The sequence below is a fragment of the Heterocephalus glaber genome, unplaced genomic scaffold, assembly GCF_053883595.1.
Source record: "Heterocephalus glaber isolate CG9 unplaced genomic scaffold, H.glaber_assembly_v1.0 deba00001504, whole genome shotgun sequence".
NCBI classification, from domain to species: domain Eukaryota; kingdom Metazoa; phylum Chordata; class Mammalia; order Rodentia; family Bathyergidae; genus Heterocephalus; species Heterocephalus glaber.
The window spans coordinates 36118477-36140821 of NW_028258324.1; the positions used below are offsets into that span (position 1 = coordinate 36118477).

The 22345-nt window shown below is 37.4% G+C and overlaps 1 protein-coding gene across 1 annotated transcript in view; it reads left to right on the forward strand.

Moving 5' to 3' along the window:
- Positions 1 to 22345, forward strand: part of Schip1 (schwannomin interacting protein 1) — an 809964-nt gene that overhangs the window by 14603 nt on the left and 773016 nt on the right. The window lies entirely within an intron of this gene.

Genomic DNA, 22345 nt, shown 5'->3' on the forward strand with positions numbered 1-22345 from the left:
ATGGATGATTATAAGTGTAGGGGAGGGAAAATACCAGGATGAGTGTTTTAGTCTGTTTGGGCTACTGTAACAAAATATCACAGAGTGGTTGATTTATACACCAAAAGTGTATTTTTCTTTTGAGACACAGTCTCGCTAGGTACTTCAAGCTGGCCTTGAACTCACTAGGTAACCCAGGCTGGCCTTGAACTTCCAACAATCCTCCTGCTTCAGCTTCCTGAGTGCTGGGATTATGGGCATGTGCCACCACGCCTGACTCAAAGAGTGTATTTCTCATAGCTCTGAGGGCTGTCTAGTCAGAATTAGGGTGCCAGAATGGCAGGCCTCTGGTAAAGGCCTTCTTTCAGATGTCCAACTGCAGACGTCTCTCTGTATTTTCACATGGCAGAAGCTCTGGAGTTCCCTTTGGAGAATCAATAATCTCATTAAAGAGGACTCTACCCTCAATACCTCATCATCTCCAAAACTCCCTTCTTCTCAATACTAGCATGTTAGGGGTTAGGATTTCAACATTTGAATTTATGAAGACATACCATGTCAGTGAGTCTGCAGTTTCACAAATCAAGACAGCTCTCAAAACCTTAAAGGGTCATTAAGCACACACACACACACACACACACACACACACACACACACACGACAGCTTGAATTTGGGACACTTTGAATATCAAAAGTGACATTAAAACATAACTCATTGAATAAAATTATTAAAAGTCCATGCGTTCATAATGATACTAAAAAGAAAAAGAAAAACAGGAAAAAGGAATTATAAAATGTCTGTTAATAAATGTAAAAAAGAACAAGTGAATGAAACAGCCACTATTTTGAAATTACTAACAAAATAGCAAAGGTTATCAACAGGTGCTAAAATCCTATCAGTGATTCAGAACATCCTTGTAGTCTTAAAGTATCACCCCTAAGATGACTTAAATTTTTACAAAATTAAAATTTGCCTTAATGTGGAAAGATGTGGCGAACACTTTACCCAATTAGCATCACCAACAATGATATAGCCTGGCATTATCTGCTTCCTGGTGCATTCCAGTAAGAAGAGTACAACATTGTCTACATAAAGTTCTTGATAGAAATGTTGTCATGATATAATCAACCACCAGACAGCTCCAGTGTTGGGCATTTTAAAGACAAGTGTCTGGCATCTTTATGAAAGTCAGTGCTATGGAAAGAATCAAACAAAAGGCAGTAGCCCTGTTCTAGCTGTAGAAGGACTAAAGAAGAGCACAATGTCCAAACGGACTCTGGGTGGACCTTGACTGGATCCTGGATTATCCTCCCTACTTCCCCCTCATCCCCATGGTAAACACCATAAGCAATTTAGCGACATGAGAAATTTAAATATAGTCTCTGTGTAGGATGATATTATTGAATTAATCTTTTTCTTAGCTAGGCTAATTCCAATTGTGTAAGAGAATGCCCTATCCTTAGGAGGTATATGCTGAAATATTTAGGGGTGAAATGTCATGACGTTTGCAATATACTTTCAAATAACTAAATATTCAGTGGGCTTATGATCTGATAAAATTAGTTTAAATCTTTATTGATTACTTGCACTTTGTTTTATTTCTCAAAGACAGTTCACTTAAAATCCTTTTGTGGTAGTCTAAACTTTGTCTCCTGTTTTTACCTGTTTTTTTTGTTCCTTTTCACCTTTGTGCCTTCTCAGCAATGATGAAGAAAATGTCTGGATTTGTATTAATCTCCCATGTGCTTCAGAATCCTCAACCTGAGTCACAGCCAGCAGGTGTAGGTTAGCATAGAAGCCTGTATGATTCTTATTATTTTATTAGATCTTATAACAATTTTGCAAGAGACATTCAGGTCTTTTTCCTTGTTTCTAGCTGGCCTTTGTTTGAAAATGAATCTAGTTTATTAGTTTCCTAGAGATTAATCATTTAGAAAAAAGTCAAGGGGTTTTATATTACCACTTCCAGTTCATTTTGCTAATTCTTTGATAATAGATAAATATATATAAAGATTTCACATCTTTTTGATTAATATCTGCCACCTTCATGTTACATAAAATGCCTGAACTTTGAATGGCAGCTAGAGTCATCTGTATTATGTCCTTCCCTCCAAATTGATCTTCACCATAATCTAGGTAGCTAGCAGGACAAGGGCCACTCTCCTTTTCATCATGGAGATGCAGGTGGAAGGGAACCTGTGTTACAGGCAATAGTGCGTAAGTGACAGGAACAGAGGATCAGCCTCCTGGCTCCGTCTTGAGTTTTAGCCCCCTTTACAAACTTCCCCTTGGCAATTTCCAAGAGCTATGCTCTTTGCCATTCTAATAGTGACATTCCACTATTCACAAATTGATTGAGAAACTTCTGTATATCCAGCCCAAGACAGATATCAGAGACAAAGGGTAGTCTCAAAGTGTTTATTGTATGGTAAAATAATGAGACATTAGATATTTAAGAACCTAGACATTATTTTAGATATTATATATTATAGGAAAGTAGGATGAATAAGTTTCTCAGAGGTACCTTTGTGGTCTTCAGTAGCTTAGTTGTTAGTTTCTTTAGAATTTCCTAGAAAGAATCTGCTATTTCTGTTTTCCTTGGAAGTTTTAGTAAGCACTAATCCCTGCTGATTCCTTTGATTTTGGAACCAGGAATAGGCCTGGAGAAGTATGCAAGGACAGGTATAAGATGTCACCTTGTGCTATCCCTCCTCCTCTGTTGTCTTGCTTTGCACATCTACAAAATGAAGAGGACCCAATGTGTCATCATCCCTGGATGCATTCACTGAGGGGAACAGAGTGACAAGCAATTCTTGTGAATCCTCTAGAATCCATAGAGGAAAAAGATGAGATTAAAGCTGCTAAAGATATTTGATCTTTATCAGATCTTAACTTCATTGAATTGCATTTTGGGAAATAGAATTTGACTTAAACTAGGTCAATTCATAAATGATGTTTTAAAGGCACTGTTAGTTGATGCAATTCAATTTTCATCATAACCAAGTTAATATTTAACTAGAACCAATAATTTCAATGTTGAAGTTATTCCACATCCCTTGATAATAACTGCCACCCTTTGATTACCCTCACTTCTACTCTACCAGCACTTTTTCTAGAATTGGCTCCCCCAAACCCATTCCTCCTATCTTGCAACCAAACGATTAATGCTTGACACAGCAAGGAAACTAATTGCTACATATTTTATTTATCTCCCTTTCCCTAGTTATTTTTATAGTTCTTAATCTCTTACTAATCAATTATACACTTTTTCCAAATAAGAAACCCAAATAACTTTATACCTTAGAACTTGGCACACTGACATTTAACACTACATTTCAAAATTACAACATCACGTGAAAATTCATAATCCTAATATTTTTGTATTTAAAATAATGAAAGTATGTATAGATAGTGTTCTTATTCCTGAATCCCTTGGCAAGTGCTTCCTTTTGGAGTGTATAGGCCATCAATCTAGAGGAAATATTCACCAAAACAAAGCACAGTGAAGGCTGGCATACTGGAGGTGCTCTGTGCATGTTGCTAGTTTGTGCCTTGGGGAGCAAGCTTACTTAACAGGGAGGAGAGAGCTGTTCAGTGAGCGTTGGCTGTCATCCCAGTGTGTTTCATCATAAGGGCAGCTTCTCTGGCCTCTCACTTCACTCTACTCCATATGTGTCAATGGAGCTCCCTTGGTGACCTCGCGGGAGCTGCCCTCAACTCTCCTCATGATGTCCCCTCTTGTGGTATGGACTCAAGCTCCTTTGCTCCTTCCAGACTTTCACCTTTCTTGCCTTCAGGTTTTGCCACATATGACTCCAAATCTTTCTGGGACCAACATTTTCTTAACATCAAGACTCTTTTTCCCTATTTTATATTCAATTAAACATAGTTTTTTTTTTAAGTGTAGGAAAGGCTAAACTCACTGGATTATTTTATATTTGAAATGATAATATTTCTATCCAAGTCTCCATGACAGCATGCTTCTGTATACAGTTTCATTTATCTACTATTTACACATAGCAGCTGCACATTTTTAGCTACTGAGGAGTTTGATTGCCTTTCAGATTCAAAAAAAGGTAATCACAGCTGGTGTAAGATGTGCAGAATGGCTGTCTTTGTATTTTCACTTGCTGTTTTGCTGTAATGAATGCCATACTAGTAGCCATCAAAAAACATGTTCACCTGAAATTGTTCCTTTACAAATAAGAACATGACTTTGAGTAATATATATCAGTTGCCAAGCTAATAGGATAATCCACTTTTCATTTCAAAGTCAACACTATAATCATGAAATGGAAGTGTCCTCATGTCTTTGCAAGAGTCATTGGATAAAGATTCTCTTATAATCCTATTAAAATGTATTCATTTTTGCACCTTGATAATAGTATTTATACTTCTAAGCACCTAGGGAGAAGACTGATGAAAAACAAATCTATTCAAAATTTCAGGAAAAAATAGTTGTACAAATTGAGCAGGTATGGTAAAAGCTTAGAAATGAATAGGAACTAATATCTATAGCAGGAAAAATACCTAACAATTCATGAATTAGGCTTCTATTTAAGCTCTGATTGGAAAAGATAATAATTTCTTACTCAAATGTCCCATTTGATTATGAGCTCAAATGGGCAAATGTTGGCTAAACTGAATTTCCCAAGCCTTGAAATAACTATCAGTACTCACCTGTGGTGTTTCTAATACATTATCTTTTATAGGCACTAATGGATTTGAAGTTGTACCACTATTCAAAAAAAATCCAAAAAATAAATAATTGGCTTTGACAGGAGATGTGCAAGCAAAGCCATAATTCCAAAGTAGACTCTGCTGAGCACATTAGCTGGTTCTGTCTTGCAGTTGGTATAGATGTTGTGCTTTCTTCTCTGCATTTTGTATAGGATCACTTAAAATTCCTGATGACTTCTGACATCCCTGCCTTGTGTGAGGTCTCTCTCTCTCTCTCTCTTTCTGTCTCTCTCTCTCCTCTCTCTTCAGAACCAGTTGTATAATCTTCCTGTATTGATCCAACTTCATTTATCTAAAAGCTGTGCAAAATGATTTTCCATTTCCACAGGCTTTTCTCTACATTTTAAAATTCCAGATCAAAGTACACATTCAGGCATCTCTAGATCTGAGAGTATCTGGAAGCAGTATCTGGAAATTTTTCATTTATTTTTGTACTAGAGGTCAGGCTATTGCTTATCTCAAGTGTGTTTGTGGTTCATATGGTTGAGAAAATATCTACTTTATCTCACAAGAATTCTAAAAGTTACTTACAAATTAGTATAAACTTAATATTTGATAATATTAAATGTCTTTTTATTACAAATATATACACCATAATTGTATTCTTGCAGGAAATCCCTACATTGCTTATATTATGTTTTGAAAACTAAAAGAATTACTTTTTGTAGGCAAACTGACATACTTTTCCCTTGTAGCCACTGTCATATGTCTTGAAAGACAATTAGTAGCTTCCTAGGATGTGTCATATTCTACTCTTGAAATAGTTGGTGACTAAGTTAAACACAAAATGGAGTTGTGATAGCTTATCACTTCATCTAAGGATGTTTTAGGATCTACCATCTCCTTACTTAAGGAGAAAAACATACCTTGTAGGACAAAAAATATCCAAATTAAAGCCCTTCATTTTGAAATGAAATATTTATGAAATAAGCTTTGTATTTTTTTCTAGGCTAAATCTGCAACTCCATAATGCAACTATTTCTCATAAAAATTTGTCAGGAATCTTCCAGTGCTGAGATTTATTCACCAACTTGTCTGTATTTGACATCTAAGTTGTTGGTTTGCTGAAGTGGAAGCAGCATTCATTTCTCTTTATACTAGAAAATGTGCTTTAAATTCCTCAAGGCTGGGCTGGGGGTTTAGTTCAGTGGTTCCCTCGCTTGCTTTGCAAGCGCAAGGTCCCAAGTTCAATCCCTGGTACCAAAAAATTAAAAAAATTAAAAAAAAAATTTCTCATGGCTGCTAAGGCATAAATCTGGAGTAGATACATTTTTTGGAAGACTAATGCTGGGGAATTTTAGCACCTTGTTTTTGAGAAAGAATCTCTGCATTGATTTAATTTAGCATATATTCTAACATACACCACGTGGGTTGCTTTGTTCTGTTTCATTTTGAAGTCTCAGCTAGTAAGGCGAAGGGTGCCTCCATCTCATCTCTGCTTCTTGGCCCCCCATGAGCCTCAGCAGGATTGATTGGCGGGGAGTTGATGGTTCACAAATGCAAAAAGAAAATGTGGTTTGAGACCTCAGGATGGTATTAAGCTCAGGACCATCTTCTCTTTCCCCAAAATGCCCTTGCTTGAGCTCCTGGTAATCTTGTCTCTGACTTTCTTCCATTTCACTCATTTCATTGCACTATTCCTTTAGACCTGTTGATTCCACATTGAGCCAACTCATTCTTCAGCTCATTGGACACTTTGATCAGCAGTCCATGCAAGGCCTCTCTCTTATTTTATGAATTTATTTTCCTCTTACTCCAGCATGATCAAACTCATCATTCCTCATCAAACCATCCTCTTGAATGTACTTGATATGAGTATGGTGATATATATTTCTTTATAATATGTCATCAGTGCATGTATTTAAATTTGTATAAGTGTTCCGCTATAGTTTTCATTTTTTTCTTGATATCTACCCATGTATGTAAAGGTAGTTCATTGCTTCTACTGTTGTAAGTTTGTTCTGGTACAACCACCATGCACTGCTTACAGTTCTCCTTAGAACTCCTGCTCACCTCAGTGGCCTCTTCTCCTGACATTTTCCCATGCTCCATTCTACCCATATTTCCTTCTTTATGTTCTTCTAAAATAGCAAAAGATCTTTGCAATTCCTCTTTGGCTTCCATGCTCACCATGATACTAAAACATATTATTATATATCCTTTAGATTTCTCATTATATGTAGTTGAATTCAAGATGCATTCCCTGATCTTTCCTCCAAAATATGTTAGTCTCAAGGTTTTTGCTCAATGTACACTGTATTTCCTTTGTTGATGTCTTGCTTTATTATAATGCTATATTAGCCAGTGAGCTCTCATTGTGGTAAGGGATAATTTGAATTGGTTGGTCTGAATAAAGTGAATAAGAAGAAGCTAGTAATAGAAAAATCCAAGGAAATAGTGATCTATGCCAAAGACTGGGAGAAGAGTGGGGAAATAAGCTTGGGGGTTTGTGGAAAAACAAAGAGGACTCTGAGGTTGTAGCTTGGTGAAGAAATGGGGGTGTGGAGGAGATGAGGTAAGACAATATGTGGGTGCATATCACATAGGACCTTACTGGACACCATGAAGACTGTGGATATCATGAATGTGAATGTAGTGGAAAGCTACTAGAAAGTCATAAACCAGGGAATTATGATTTGATGTATGTTTCTACAAAAATCAGTTTGATGATTACAGGAGAAAAAGGTGTGGATAGTGTGACCAATTAACAGACTATGGCAAAAGTCCAAGGTTGTAGTCATGTAAATGGTGAGAAATGGTCAGATCTGGATATAAAAAAGTAGATCAAATAATATTTGTTAATATGCTGAATATATGTACGGAGGAAGAGGGTTGAAATGTATTGGGGAGCTAAGTGGTGCTGAGTGTAGGGTAATGATAGGACCATTAATGGAGATAGGAAGATTGCAGATGGAGCAGGCTCTGAGTGGGGAGCAGGCTCTGAGAAGGAACCAGGAACTCTGTCCTGAACAATCTTGGTTGGTTTGAGATACCTGCTACACATTCAGGGAGCTTGACTAGAAAGGAGTTGTAATAACAACCCAAGGCTCTGAGAAGGATTTAGATCTTGAGGTGTAGATGTAAATAGTCCTTTGTATACAGATGGTACCAAAGCCATGCCCCTGGAGGATATCATCTTAGGAGTAATGGGTGTGAGGGGAGAAAAATGGGTGTGAAGTGCTTAAGGTGAAGGGCTTACCTCAACACCTAGGAGTCAAGGATACAAGGAGCAAACAACAAAAAATAAAAAAAAAATAAAAAAAGAGAGAGAGAAAAGAAAAGTGGCCAGTGAGGTAGAATATGGGATGTGCGCATGTGTGTGCATCTGCTTGAAGCTTTCAAATTTATTTTCTGGAGTAACCATGTACCAACTTAGAAAGCTTTTTTCCAGTCTAAGAGATTATGACTGAGTTTGACAGTAATAATAATAATAATTTCTTCAGCATTTGTGGAGGACTAGGCATTTCTATAACTGTTTTACATTTGCTAACTTATTTTATTCTCACAACAGTCTAAGAGCTAAGAGCTATTGTTACTCCATTCTATGGATGAGAAAACTGAGGTACAGAAAGGGTTAATGAATCATCAAAGATGAGCCTTCTAGTAAGTGCAGGGTTTAAGCCTCAAAGCCTGAACTTGTAACTCCTAAATCAGCTTCATCCCTTCACTTATCCATTGGGAGGTATTGGCACTGGTGACAGACAGGCATGACAGGCAGCTTCTGTATCCAGAGAACACACTGCCAACCATTGCTCCTGCTTATAGGGCTTCCCCAGCACAGCTGTGTGAAATGAGACTGAGTGCCTTATTCCAAAGATTTTCTGATATTTTTTTTCTAGAAAATAACAAAATGCATGAAAAGCATTTTAATATTTTGTTGATGAAGAGGTCATTAATCTCTAGATTAAATTAGTGAGGAGAAAACTTGCATGATTTAAGTGGCTTCTAGGCGCCCCAAGAAACTGCCATTGTGATTGCTATTTGTGTAGAGATTGTAAATACTGACAAATTGAGATTGAATTTTCCATCTCCCTTTTTCTTCCAGCAATGATGACATTGAAGTTCTGGCTAAAATTAATTACTTGATTTGCATGCTTTGTTAATCACTTATTTCATATAAACCTGAATATTTTCCACATTATAGAATAAAATATTTTAAAGATGGCATCAATACTAGAAGGCATAAAAGCTTAAATTTATAATAGTGTTTGTTTCTTCAACAGTAAATGCAATACTTTGGTCTCTTAGGTATTTAATTTTTTGAGTAGAAGGGGAGAGTCTTCTTCCTCTATAAAATAGATTATAAAGAAAAAAAATTTTGGAAGGCTGTTGTTTGCAAGATATCTTATATTTTATTGGTTATTTACACTGAGTTTCTCTTAACAACAGCAACAACACCACCAACAACATACTCTCTAGCAGTGATTTACATAGCTGTATTAGCTGAGAAGCTCAGCAGCAAAATTTATTGCTAAATTTCATACCCCAAGATGGGGCTCAGCAGCGAATACCCATCATCTTGACATTTTCACACACCTATCACTTAGTCACAGAAGAAGCACCTGTTTAATGTCCTCAAAACACTAAATTATTATGCTATAAACCCCTTGATTTTGTTGCTTTTGCTTTTGTCTTCAGATGTCTAAGAAACTGCTATAATGAAAAATGGCACTGTTGGATCAGTTGGTAGAGGAGGAAGTTGGGATTGTGGGGACAATGAGAATGGGATCAATCCATACTCAGTGTCTTCTGGGTCCCAGGACTGAACTAGACTCTTTAAACATATTCTTTAAGTCTCCCAACAAACCTGTGATATAGATATAATTGCTTTTAATTTATCAGCAATAAGCAGTGAGCTCAAAGGTTAGTCTTTGCTTCCACCAGAAATCTTAGATACCAGTCTCATGGTGGCCTTGAGCTGAGTGGAATCTAGGCTGAAAGAATCTTGTACTGTATTGAGTGAGTTGATGGAAAGTTATTTCCCTGCCTGCTGTTTTTATTATGATTTTTCCTTTTGTAGGGTACAAAGGATAAGCTGCTCTACAAGGCCTTTCTCCAACTGTAGTAATTTGAATACATAAATCCATCCTTTCTATCAGATTCTTTTTAGGACAGTCAAACATTTGTAAGGAAATGTTCATATAGTCCACATGAGTTAATTTTTGTTTAACCAAGATTTATGATTCAACATTCTCTTAATTTGGGTGACAATTGCATTTTACTTCTCAAATAGCCAAATTTTAAAAACAGGAAGTAAAATTTCTCAAAGGCTAAGAAAGCTTATAAGGCTATGGACTATACTTAGTTGCATTAACTGAAAAACATGGCAGTTGTTATTGTCATTTTGTTTTGCTTTGCTTATGAAATGCTCTACCTGTCCAATAAGATGCAATCATATCCTCTATTATTGTGTCAGTTTCTAGACATAGCCTTTGGATTCTGCTTGGTAAAGCTGATGTGTGTGCATACCCACATGCAAGCACATGTGAATGTCTGTTTGTGTGTGTGCTATGATTTATAAACATGGAATTGGAATACATAGGCTGATAAAAGGAATTTGTCTGATTTATGAATTATTTGAGTTTACTCACCATCTTACGAAAATATTCATCATATCCACTTCAATATTTTAAATCAAAAGCAAAGAACAAAGTAATGCCCCACTTTTCCTGATGAAAATGAAATGTTATTGGTATAACAGGAATCTCTAATATGTATAAATATTAATAATATGATTGTGAAAGAAGCATCACTCCTAATCTTTGGAATATTTGAGAGGATTTTACTGTCTTTAATAGTCACACATATAGGTAATATAATGTAGTAGTCTAGCTGTTGGGTGTGTTTTTTTCTCTACTTTTGACATGGTTTTGCAATACAGTATCAGGCTATTTATAGCCTTCTGAAGAGTATAGTGGAGAGGTAGAAAATGTAGGCTGTGAAGACATTGTTTCTAGCTTGATCTTAGTTATGCTGCTTATTAGCTGTAGGATCTTGGACAGATTAATCTTTCTAAGGTTTCCATGTTTAATCAATAAAATGAAGAAAATCTGTTGTGAAGATTAAATGAGATAATGTGCCAAGTGTTTAGCACAGTGCCTACACATAAAGTCACTCAGTGAATGTTGGCTGTTATGATTATCATTGTCGTTGTCGTCGTCGTCGTCGTCATCATCATCATCATCATCATCATCATCATCATCATCATCACCATCTGTCTTAGTTACTTTTCTTGTTGAAGAAACAAAATACCTGACACCCAAATTTAAAGGATGAAAGGTTTATTTAGCTCACAGTTTGCAGAAGTTGCAGTTCATAGTTGGCTGGCTCCAAGGCAGGGTGGCATAGCGGAGGGGCATCTCAAAGGAGAAACAGTTCATGGCAGGCAGAAGGCACCAAGGGAGCAAACGACAAGCAGTGACCTTTTTTCTGTCCCTTATACCCACTCTTAGGGCAAGTACTATTCACATCCAGGGTGGGGCAGCCTTAATCCTAGCATGCACCATGAATCATTCCCAGCATCAAATCCTTGATCCATCCCAGCATCACACACCCTCGATCCAGCCACCTGTAAAAATCCCCACCTATGACCACATGAGGCTTTAGGGGACCATCCAGATAGGAACCATAACATCATCATTATCTTATTATACTGTTTATATTTCTGTGTCTTTGCATTTCTTTGCTCTGCATCTTCTCCCACTGAATCTTCTTTCTGGAAAACTTATTGTGTTTTTCAAAGAATGCCACTTCTTTCAGGGAGCCTTTCCACATCTTCAACCCAGAAATAATTATTTATTCCTCTGTAGTGCTGCTTCCTCACACTTTACTTCTGTAGAACACCCCACCACATGGCTGTACAGAGCAAGTCTCCTTGTGTAGATTGTGAGGGTCATGATGATCAGTCCTTTCCTCTTCATCACTATATCTTCACACCCACCATGGCATGTGGCAGACAGGGGTAATTGAATTTCTAACAGGCACAGGCTGTGCTGCATGTGGTCTAAGAACTGTGAATCTGAGAATTTGAAATGTTTAACAATAACTACATTCTTCTTTGCAACTACTACATCTGGTTGAGATCTGTTGCCATATCCTTCATAATCTGAAATTGTGATTAAGTGAATCTTAATGTGACATAAGTACACAGTGTAACTTAATAAAATATAACCTGCATAAACCATTACTAGGTCCTTCATGATAACAGAAGAGTAGTACATCCCAGCTTCTTGATGTGGCTTTGTAAGTCATAGCCTCAAGCATTTACTTGGGCTTCACTGCTTTTCCTGGAGCCTCCATACTCCTGATGTTTTCTTCTTGAAGTTGAGGCCCTGTGCTGGTTAATTGTAATTGTCAGTTTGACTTGAGAGATGCTTAGGAGATAAGTAAAGCAATGTCTTACTTTCTTGTTGTTGAGACATAATACTCAACACCCACAAATTAAAGGAAGAGAGGTTTATTTTGGCTCACAGTGTGTAGAGGTTTAATTTGACAGTCTGATGGCTCCAAGGCATGTCAGCATGGCAGAGGGCAGGGCACAGGAGACTTGCTCATGGAATAGAAGTCAGGAAGCCAAGAGGGATCAAGAGAGGAAGAGAGATATATATCCTTCCAGGCCATGCCCACACTGATCCATCTCTTCTTACCTGGCTCAAATTCCAATATCACACCCAGTTATAAACCCATCAGTGGGCTAATCCAGTGATGAGTATCACACAGCCATGATCCAATCACCTCCCAAAGAGTACTTGAGGTTGTGGCAGGGGACATCAAATATAAATCACACCTCTGAATGTGTCTGGGTGGGTGATGGGAATGTGACCTTGGGGACTATATCTGGTCCCTGGGTCCTTTGCTTTTGGGATCTTCCTTTGTGCTCTGCTTCCTGGCTGCCATGAGATGGTCAGCTTGCCTCCACCATGGCCTTCCACCATGATGTTTCTGCCTTGGAGTCAGTTGACCATGGAGTATAACTTTTGAAACCATGAACTAAAATAAATATTTTCTTTTTTAAGTTGTATATGCCAGATATTTTGTCCCAGCAACAAAATGCTGACTAATACAAGTCTTCACTATAACTGCCACATTGTTCTAATATTCATTTATGATTTTGATGTTGTCGGCTCAGCTCTAGAGCACAACCTTTATGAATATGGAGGGTGTGTCTTCTAATCTCTTACTAACAAATAGATAAGTACATTTGTGGTAGGGGATAGAGTGTGAGTATCAAAATGATGCTCTAATTTGAAATGATTTAAAACATTCCAGTGAAAGGCTTCCTAGGCATATTATATTGACCATATTTCTGTTTCAGCCAGCTAGCTGCTCTTTGGTTGTACAATTTTAAATGGAAAACAATAAAAATGTTGAATAATAAACAGACAAAAATCTCTCAAGTAGGTCTGGGACTATGTTCTTGGGACTACATTTATATGTATATTCTTTGAGAATTTTAAACATTAGGGCTTTCGTTTTGATGATAATTTGAAAATTGACCTAAGCATTTTCTGTACTATCCTTTAAACCCTGGACTTGTTTTCTGCTCTGTTGGTGCCAAATATCCCAACTTCCTAATCTGAGGAAGGAGATCAGACACTTACCAAACTACATCACTGTCCCCGAGGGGAATGGTCCTGCTCAATCCCCCAAAACTTGCAGTTTAACAGCCAACACCACATTCACATTCTCAGAGGTGATCCAGTTTTGGCAAAAGTGCATAAATTTGTCACATTGAAGTAATGCTAGTAATAGAATTTTATTGGTTTTGCAGTTTTATTTGCATTTAATTTGAAAATTTGTTCTGGTTTAATAGTTGCTTAAAAGGCAATAAACATAAGAGGTTTAGTTAAACATTCATGCATATTTAAATAACATTATAATTTTTAAAATAATGCAACATTGTGTCTTATTTTTCTTTTCTCCCAATTACTTTAAAGCAAAACATTTAACTAATCCACTTTGAGAAATGCTGTGATGGGTCCCACTTATGATGCTGATTTTGTGGAAGAGTTTGTCAGAAACTTAAAAGCCCCTACATGCCATCCGATATGCCACATAGATGCACAATAAATGCTTAATGATCAGAGTAAGCCCTCAATTCTTGCCTTCATTCTGCTGTATGTGTGCTGTGTATGTTCCTTGCTGATCTGATGGCCCAAATAGTACTTGGATTTAAGGATCTCTTTAGCTCCATCCACCTCTAAAATTTGAGTCTACCAACACATCAGATTTCTGCCATTTGTTTACTTTTTTGCCTCACTGCATCACCTAACCTGACCCATAAAATTGGATTTTTTTGAACTTCTTAGACATGGGCAAACCATGTTTGAGTTCATTCAATCAGTTTTCTTGAAACATGAATTCACCTTTCTTGTTGGAAGTTGTAAAGTCTTTTTTCTCTCCCTTGAAAGAGAAGAAATAAAAGGAAAGCACTTAACCCAGACTTTTGGACATATAGAACTCATATATCCCTTTGAAAAGAAATTTAATATCTCTAACAAAAGCTTCTGGACAGAAGGCTGAGGAATGGTAATGGCTCCTCCTAGGCTCTGATCCTAAGGCCATCAGTTCTCTTAATTGGTGTGAAATCTCTCAAACAGCATGACATACATTTATGAGAGCTGATTTGCATGTGGCATTACACACTCTTGTGCTGGGGCTTTGGGAGCTGAAACAACTCAGCTATGGGCATCACAAGTTATGGTAGCTCAGGTTAGCCCTCGAACTTAGTGAATGAGTGAGATTCTTTGAGCTCATTCAATGTGGTGCCATATTATTAGCTACTTCAGTTTCTCAGGGGAGAACCTGCAGAGCTGGAGGGAAAATAAGAGAGGAAACACATTCTCAGTGGAGTAGAGACTGCTCACATCTGAAATGGTCAACAAGTCTAACTAAAGACCTAAATCAAACCCAGAAATTCTCATAGATATGGCCCATTTAAGAAAATTTCTCTCTAATGGGTGATTAATTCAGGTTACTGTGTGCTAGGTGGCAGATTGGAAAAGGGGAATGTGATCTTATAATAACTTTTTGGTTGATGGGCTGTAGGTGAACTCAGGTTTGATTTGAAGTAAAAAACCATGCTATGAAGAAAATTGTTTATGGCTGCCATTTGGTTTAAAGAGCCCTGAGGCTCCCTTCTTTATTATGAAATGTAGGCTTAGAACAAAAATATTTAGCTGCACTTCTGTAAATTAAAATCTAGTTTCTGCTTAGGCTTATGATTTGAAGTCAACTTTCTCACTGAAGTGAGATAATTAAAAGGAAAACAGAAACAAAACAATGATAGATGTGACCTTCAGCCTTGGCATACAGAAAAGCCCACATCATTTTTCTTTTGCTCAGCACAGACCATAGATTTATCATCAGGACAGCAGCCATATTCAAGAGAAGAAAAGAAAGAGAAGTTACATATAAGCCCCATGACAGCATCTGTCACAGAAAAGCAAATGAATATTCTTACAGGGATGTTGCATTTAAAAAATTGTCTTTTATTGTCCTTTGAGTTGCTTTATGTTCATTTAATAAGCAACATTGAGTTCAAAGATAGGTTTGCCCTTACAACACTTAAAATAAGAAATGATATTCTTGCCACTTTGGTACAATGGAGTGAGACAGTAATTACATCATCAGTACCTGTCAGAAGCTGGGGCTGGAGAGCAGAGGGGCCGGGTGGGGAAAGCATTTAATAATGGAAGTCTCACAACTCTAATTAACTACTGTTTACTCAATGATCTTTGACGATATAAATGGTACTGACTCTATGGAGCCTGAAGTAGTGAATAAGATGAATGATTTCATAATAGGGAGAAAGGCCCTAAAACATTTTTTTTATATACTGAGAAATTAAGAGGCAATGATAGTTTAAGAACAGATATAAATATTGGACAGTATAAGGTTGCTAGAAACAATAGAAAGTCAAATAACCATACTAGTTAATTATTCTTTCCATTTCTGTTGCTAGCTGCCAATGGTAATTTTTCTCCACCCTGAAAAAAAGAGAAGAAATTAGTAAGGGATTTCTGTAAAATTGATGCTTGTTAATTTCCTAGCCACATTCTTCTAAGTTAAGAATGCTGGAAGCAGACCCCATGTCCTCTGCATATGTGGGATGTGTGGGTAATCTACCCGTGGAAACAGGGCACTATATTTTCTGAGGGTTTTTAGTGTGTGAATAATTCTTTTGTGTTTCACACTTGCCAGTAACATAGGATTAATTTCACACAAGACTTCTTGATTCTAAATGGTTTTAAGTAATTTCTTTGGGCTAAATTCTGAGCTCTTTTTCACCCTAAACCTAGTGACAGAGGAGCTGGGAAACTGGTAAGAGAGCCACCATCTCTGTGATGGGGCTTTCTGTGTGTCTGTGAGCAGAAGCCTGGGACTCTAAAGTTGTTCTTGGTTTCAAAACTATCTTGGAAACAATATCCTCATTTCTTAGCTTTACTCCTGATTTGTTCCTGAAGCTTAGATAAATATGAAACAATTTGTCAGTAAAAGCAAGCAAAGCTAAGTCTTTGAATCTCTTGGACCCTGCATATGGGGGAAGGAGCTAATATGTAGCTCATGCTTTAAAATGGCAAAGCCAATCTGAAATAGTCAGCTGCATACAGTGCCTTCAAGATTATCCACATCCCTAGTCTCTGTGCTAGAAAGCATATCATGTGGTTGTATTTTATTGCTGGGTAGAAAGTGCTTTTCAACCTCCTTCCTGGTCAATTCGTTAAAGAAAGTTCTGTATTGACAAATAACCCCCAAATATCAGTGGTTTTATATACTAGAAGTTTATTTTTTTGCCCACTGCTTATCTTGAGGTTGTGAAGGGGTAAGGATCCGCTTCCTGTGTTTGTTCAGAGATGGGTGGATATGTTTTTGTGTGCAGCTCTATTATATTCTAGCACAATTAGCACATAAATGGTCAAAATAGTTAGTGTAGAGGATTGTGTGGGTGAGTTTAGAGTCAAATCCTGAAAGTGGGATACATAATTTCTGCCCAATTTTCATGGGCAAAACCTTGTTTGGGGAGCCCCTATCTAGCTGCATGGGACCAGGAAGCTAGTTGTGCACACAGGCAGAGTACAAATTAGAGCAAACATGGAATATTTTTTTTCTGCCAGAAAGAGGAAAATTTGGTGTTTGTCTTATTTATCCTAAAGAGGAAGATAAGGAGCACGCAGAAGTCTTGGTGAATGCTATGGCTTTTATCTGGATGTCCCCCCAAAGCCTCATGGAGTCATACGGCTTTTCAGAGGTGGCTGGGTCTAGGATGTGTAATGTTGGGATTAAGAATGTGATGCTGGGTTTAATGTGTGAAGATGGGATTAAGTTTGTCTTACCCTGGGTGTGAGTGCTACCTGCCATAAAGGTGGGTAGCCTGGATGAAATATAAGGGACAGAACGAGGACTGCTCTTATCACTTGCTGCTTGTTATCTTCTGCCTGTCCTGCTTTGTCATGAACTATTCTCCTTTGAGATTCCCCTTTGCCATACTTCCCTGACTTGGAGTCAGCCAACTATGGACTGAAACCTCTAAAAACTGAGCTGAAATAAACCTTTCCTCCTTTAACTTTGAGTTTCAGGTATTTTGTGTCAGCAAGCAGTAAAAGTAACTAAGACAGTGAAAAACATCTGCACTGGATCTTGTCTGATCAATGCAGCAAGTTCTTTATGTTGTTGTGTAGGTCTTCCAAAATCTATCTTTCCCCAGTTCATATTTGTCTTATGCTAGGGCCGGGGATTTAGCTTAGTGGTTCCGCCACTTGCCTCGCAAGCTCAAGGACCCGAGTTCAATCCCCGGTATCAAAAAAAAAAAAAAAAGAAATATTTGTCTTATGCTGTCACCTAGAATTTAGGCATTCAATTAAAAAAAATCACCTTTCAAAACTCACATTGATATCTGTTGTAGGGAGAATACAGAAGCCTTTGTCCACTTTCTCTGACTTTTTCCATTTTAAAGATCTGTAGGAGATATGGAAGGAGTTTAAGCTTCTCCTCAACAGAGGCTATATCTTCAGTTCTCTAAGTTAAGATATGCCTGGGAAGGATCTCATTGGAAACCTGTCCTGAAGAAAGAAAAAATTAACAGAAATAATCCCAGGTCTGGTAGAAAGAGGTATAGATGTTTCAGTATTCAAAAAATAGTTGAGAATAAAGGATTGTTTATTCCTTAAAAATTACTATTGATTAAAATTTTCATCTGTTACTCTTCTGCAAAACACTTCAAAAGAGTAGTGGCTACTTGCTGCCTTCACTATTTTGCCTTTCTCTAATTCTTGAAAACTTAGCACACCTCAGCCAAAGCCCTCATGCATGTCACTAAAGCTTCGTAATCACTGTATATCTTTTGTATTTTTAGATCTACAAAGTTTTAAAAGCTTTTTCTTCCTTTCTCTATCCATAATCTCCTCCATTATTTCTGTTGCTGATGATGTTCTAAAAGGAAGTTGGGCAACTACTGTTATAAACCATGTGTCAGAGAAAGGTTATTCTTACTGACCCAGGACTACTTAGATCTCTTCTAATTCCAAGCTCTAGAGTTTGCTGTTTTCTAGCTAATCCTTATTTTCTGCTTAGTCCATGTGACCATTAATCATAGTATGTCGACTTGAATAGATTAACAAATGCCTGGCAGCTTAGTGGAGCACAGTTCTGGGTGAGTCTGTGGATGACTGACGTGTAGGCCAGCAAATTGAGGGGGTGGAACCCTACCTTGGTTGTGCGTAGTTCCAACCAATATCTTAGATGAGATAAAATAGGAAAGAGAAATGAAGTGCTCTCACTTCTGAAAAGCTCCAGTCTTTGCAATAGCCTTTGGATGTCCATCTCCAGACTCCAGTTTCTTTTTATTTTTTTTATTACTTTTATTTTTTAAATTATTTTTATTTTTTTTATTAAATTCTTTTATTGGTACCTTGTAGGTATACAACACAATTACATTTCTCATTGGGAACTGTACCTTCACATAATGCATCTTGGTTCTTCTTTATTCCCCATTCCTAGCCCTCCCTTCACCCCCTCCACCCTTCCCTATTTACAAAGACTTTATTTCCATTTTTTCCATTTCTCATCATTTTTCCTTTCCCTTCTTTCCTTTCCCCTGCCCCTCCCACTACCCCTACCCTTTGGAACTTTTCTTCCTATTTTACATAATCGATTATTCATTCTAATCATTGGCACACTTTAGGTATACAATATAATGACATTCATCATTGGAAATTTGCACCTTTACATAGTCTCTCTTGGTTCTTATTTTTCACCCTTGCCCAGCCCTGCCTTTAACCCCTCCAGTCCTCCCTATTTACAAAGATTTTGTTTCTATTTTTCCACTTTCTCTTATTAATCCCATTCCCTTCTATCCTTTCCCCTAGCCCTCCCACTTCCTTCCCCTTTGCCCCTTTTCTTCCTATCTCACATTACCTATTATACATTTCGTCCTTATTTACATGTTCAGTTTCTCACACCAGAGAAACTATTCGGTATTTATTCATGTGTGTCCTATTTATTTCACTTAAGAGTATTGCCTCAATGTGCATCCACTTAGCTATAAATGTTTCTAATTTCTCATTTTTTATGGCTGAGTAGTACTCCATTTTATAAAAAAACCACCACATTTTCTTTATCCAGTGTCCAGTTGATGGGCATTTGGGCTGTTTCCAAGTTTTAGCTATCACAAACTGTGCTGCTATGAACATGAGTGCACATATATCACTGTGGTATGATTCTTTTAATTCTTTGAGGAAGATCCCCAGCAGTGGAATAGCTGGGTCAAATGGGACTTGCAGTCCTAGTTCTTTGAGGTAACTCCATACTGATTTCCACAGTGCTTGCACCAGTCTACACTCCCACCAGCAGTGGAGAAGGGTTTCTCTTTCCCCACAGCCCTGCCAGCATTTGTTATTGGTTGATTTCATGATAGCAGCCATTCTTTCTGGAGTGAAGTGGAATCTCAGCGTTGTTTTCATTTGCATCTCTCGAATGACCAGTGATGTTGAACATTTTTTTCATGTATTTATTTGCTATTTCTACTTCTTTGTCTGAGAAATGTCTGTTCATTTCAGATGCCCATTATTGCATTGGGTCTTTAAATTTGGGAGGTCTGATCTTTTTAAGTTCTTTATAGATTTGAGATAGTAGACCTTTGTCTGAGGAAGAGCAAGTGAAGATTTTTTCCCACATTGTGGGTTGTTTCTTCATACTGCTGGTGGTTTCTCTTGCTGTGCAGAAGCCTTTTAATAAGAAGAGATCCCACTTGTTGATTGTTTATGCTAGTTCACGGGCAACTGAGGTTTTGTTCATAAAATCGTTTCCTACACTGATGTCTTCAAGGGTTCTGCCTAACCTCTGTTCCAACTGGTTCAGACTTTCTATTTTAATATTTAGATCTTTAATCCATTTTGATTTTAGTTTAGTGCATGGTGAGAGATACAGGTCTACTTTGAATCTTTGGCAAGTTGAAGCCCAATTTTTCCAGCACCATTTATTAAAGAGGCTATCTTTCCTCCAGTGAGGGTGTTTGGCTCCTTTATTGAAGATGATATGGCTGAGTGTGTCTGGAGTTGTTTCTGCATCTTCTAATCTGTTCCACTGGTCCTCAAATCTGTTTCTTTGCCAGTACTATGCTGGTTTTAATCACAGTAGCTTTGTGGTAGAGTTGCAGGTTGGGGATTGTGATACCCCCTGCCATGTCTCTGTTACCTAGAATTGCTTTTGGTATTCTGGGTCTCTTCTTGTTCCAAATGAATTTTGGGATTGTTTTCTCGAGGTCTATGAAGTATGCTGCTGGGATCTCAATTGGGATTGCATTAAATCTATATAGCAGTTTTGGAAGTATGGCCATTTTCACTATATTAATCCTTCCTACCCAGGAGCAAGGGATGTCTGCCCATTTTCTGATATCATCTTCAATCTCTCTTTTCAGAGTGCCATAGTTTTCAGAGAAGAGGTCTTTGATTTCTTTCTTTAGGTTGATTGTTAGGTATTTCAGTTTTTTGGATGCTATTGTGAAAGGGATTATTTGCCCTATTTCTCTCTCAGGGAGTCTGTCATTGGTGTAGAGGAAAGCTATTGATTTTTGTGTGTTGACCTTGTAACCAGCTACTTGACTGAATTTGGTTATTAAGTTCAGAAGACTTTTGGTGGAGTTCTTGGGGTCTTCTATATAGAGTGTCATGTCATCTGCAAATAATGACAATTTGACTTCTTCATTTCCTATCTCTATTCCTTTTATTTATTTCTCTTGTCTAATTGCTGTGGCTAATGTTTCCAGAACTATATTGAAGAAGAGTGGTGATAGTGGACATCCTTGTCTTGTTCCTGATTTGAGTGTGAAGGATTTCAGTTTTTGACCATTTAGTATGATATTGGCTGTTGGTTTTTCATAGATGGCTTCAATCAGTTTGAGGTAGAGACCATCTATACCATTTTTTTGTAGGGTTTTATCATAAATAGATGTTGCATTTTGTCAAATGCTTTTTCTGCGTCTATGGAGATAGTCATATGGATTTGTCCTTGGCTCTATTGATATGGTGTATTACATTGATTGATTTTCATATATTGAACCATCCCTTCATCCCTGGGATGAATCCCACTTGATTAGGGTGTATGATCTTCTTGATGATCTTCTGGATTCTGTTTACCATTATCTTGTTAAGGATTTTTGCATCTATGTTCATTAGTGAGATTGGCCTATAGTTCTCTTTTTCAGTTGGGTCTTCTCTACTTTGGGGATCAAGGTTGCTTGCTTCCAGGAATGAATTTGGGAGTATTGCTTCCCTTTCAATTTCATTGAAGAGTTTAAACAGTAGTGGCAGCAGTTCCTCTCTAAATGTCTTGTAGAATTCAGCAGTGAAGCCATCAGGGCCCGGGCATTTCTTAGTTGATAAGTTTTTAATTACATTTTCAATTTCATTGGTTGATATTGGGTTGTTCAGAATTTGTAGGTCTTCTTCATTCAACTTTGATAATTCATATGTATCTAGGAATCTGTCCATTTCTTCTGTGTTGTCCATCTTATTGGCATATAGGTTCTGGAAGTAGGTATTGATGATCCTCTGGATTTTTGCTGAGTCTGTTGTAATTTCACCCTTTTCATTCCTAATTGCATGGATTTGGGCCTTTTCTTTCCTTTTTCTGACAAGGTTGGCTAAAGGTTTGTCAATTTTGTTGATTCTTTCAAAGAACCAACTCTTGGCTTCATTGATTTTTTGTATCGTTCTCTTAGTCTCCATTGCATTGATTTCTCCTCTGATCTTTATAATTTCCTCCCTTGTATGAGCTTCGGGGTTGTCCTGCTCTTCTTTTTCTAGAAGCTTGAGGTGCAGCATCAGGTTGTTTAATTGGGCTCATTCTGTTTTCCTAATATGCCTATTCACTGCTATGAATTTCCCTCATAAGACTGCTTTCATTGTGTCTCATAAATTCCAATATGTTGTATTGTCATTTTCATTTAATTGAAGGAACTGTCTGATTTCTTCTTTAATTTCCTCTGTGACCCATTGGTTATTCAGAAGTGTGTTGTTCAATTTCCACATGTTTATGAAATTTTTTGAGTTTCTTTTGGTATGGATCTCCAATTTCATCACACTCTGGTCTGATAATATACAGGGGATAACTTCAATTCCTTTGCAC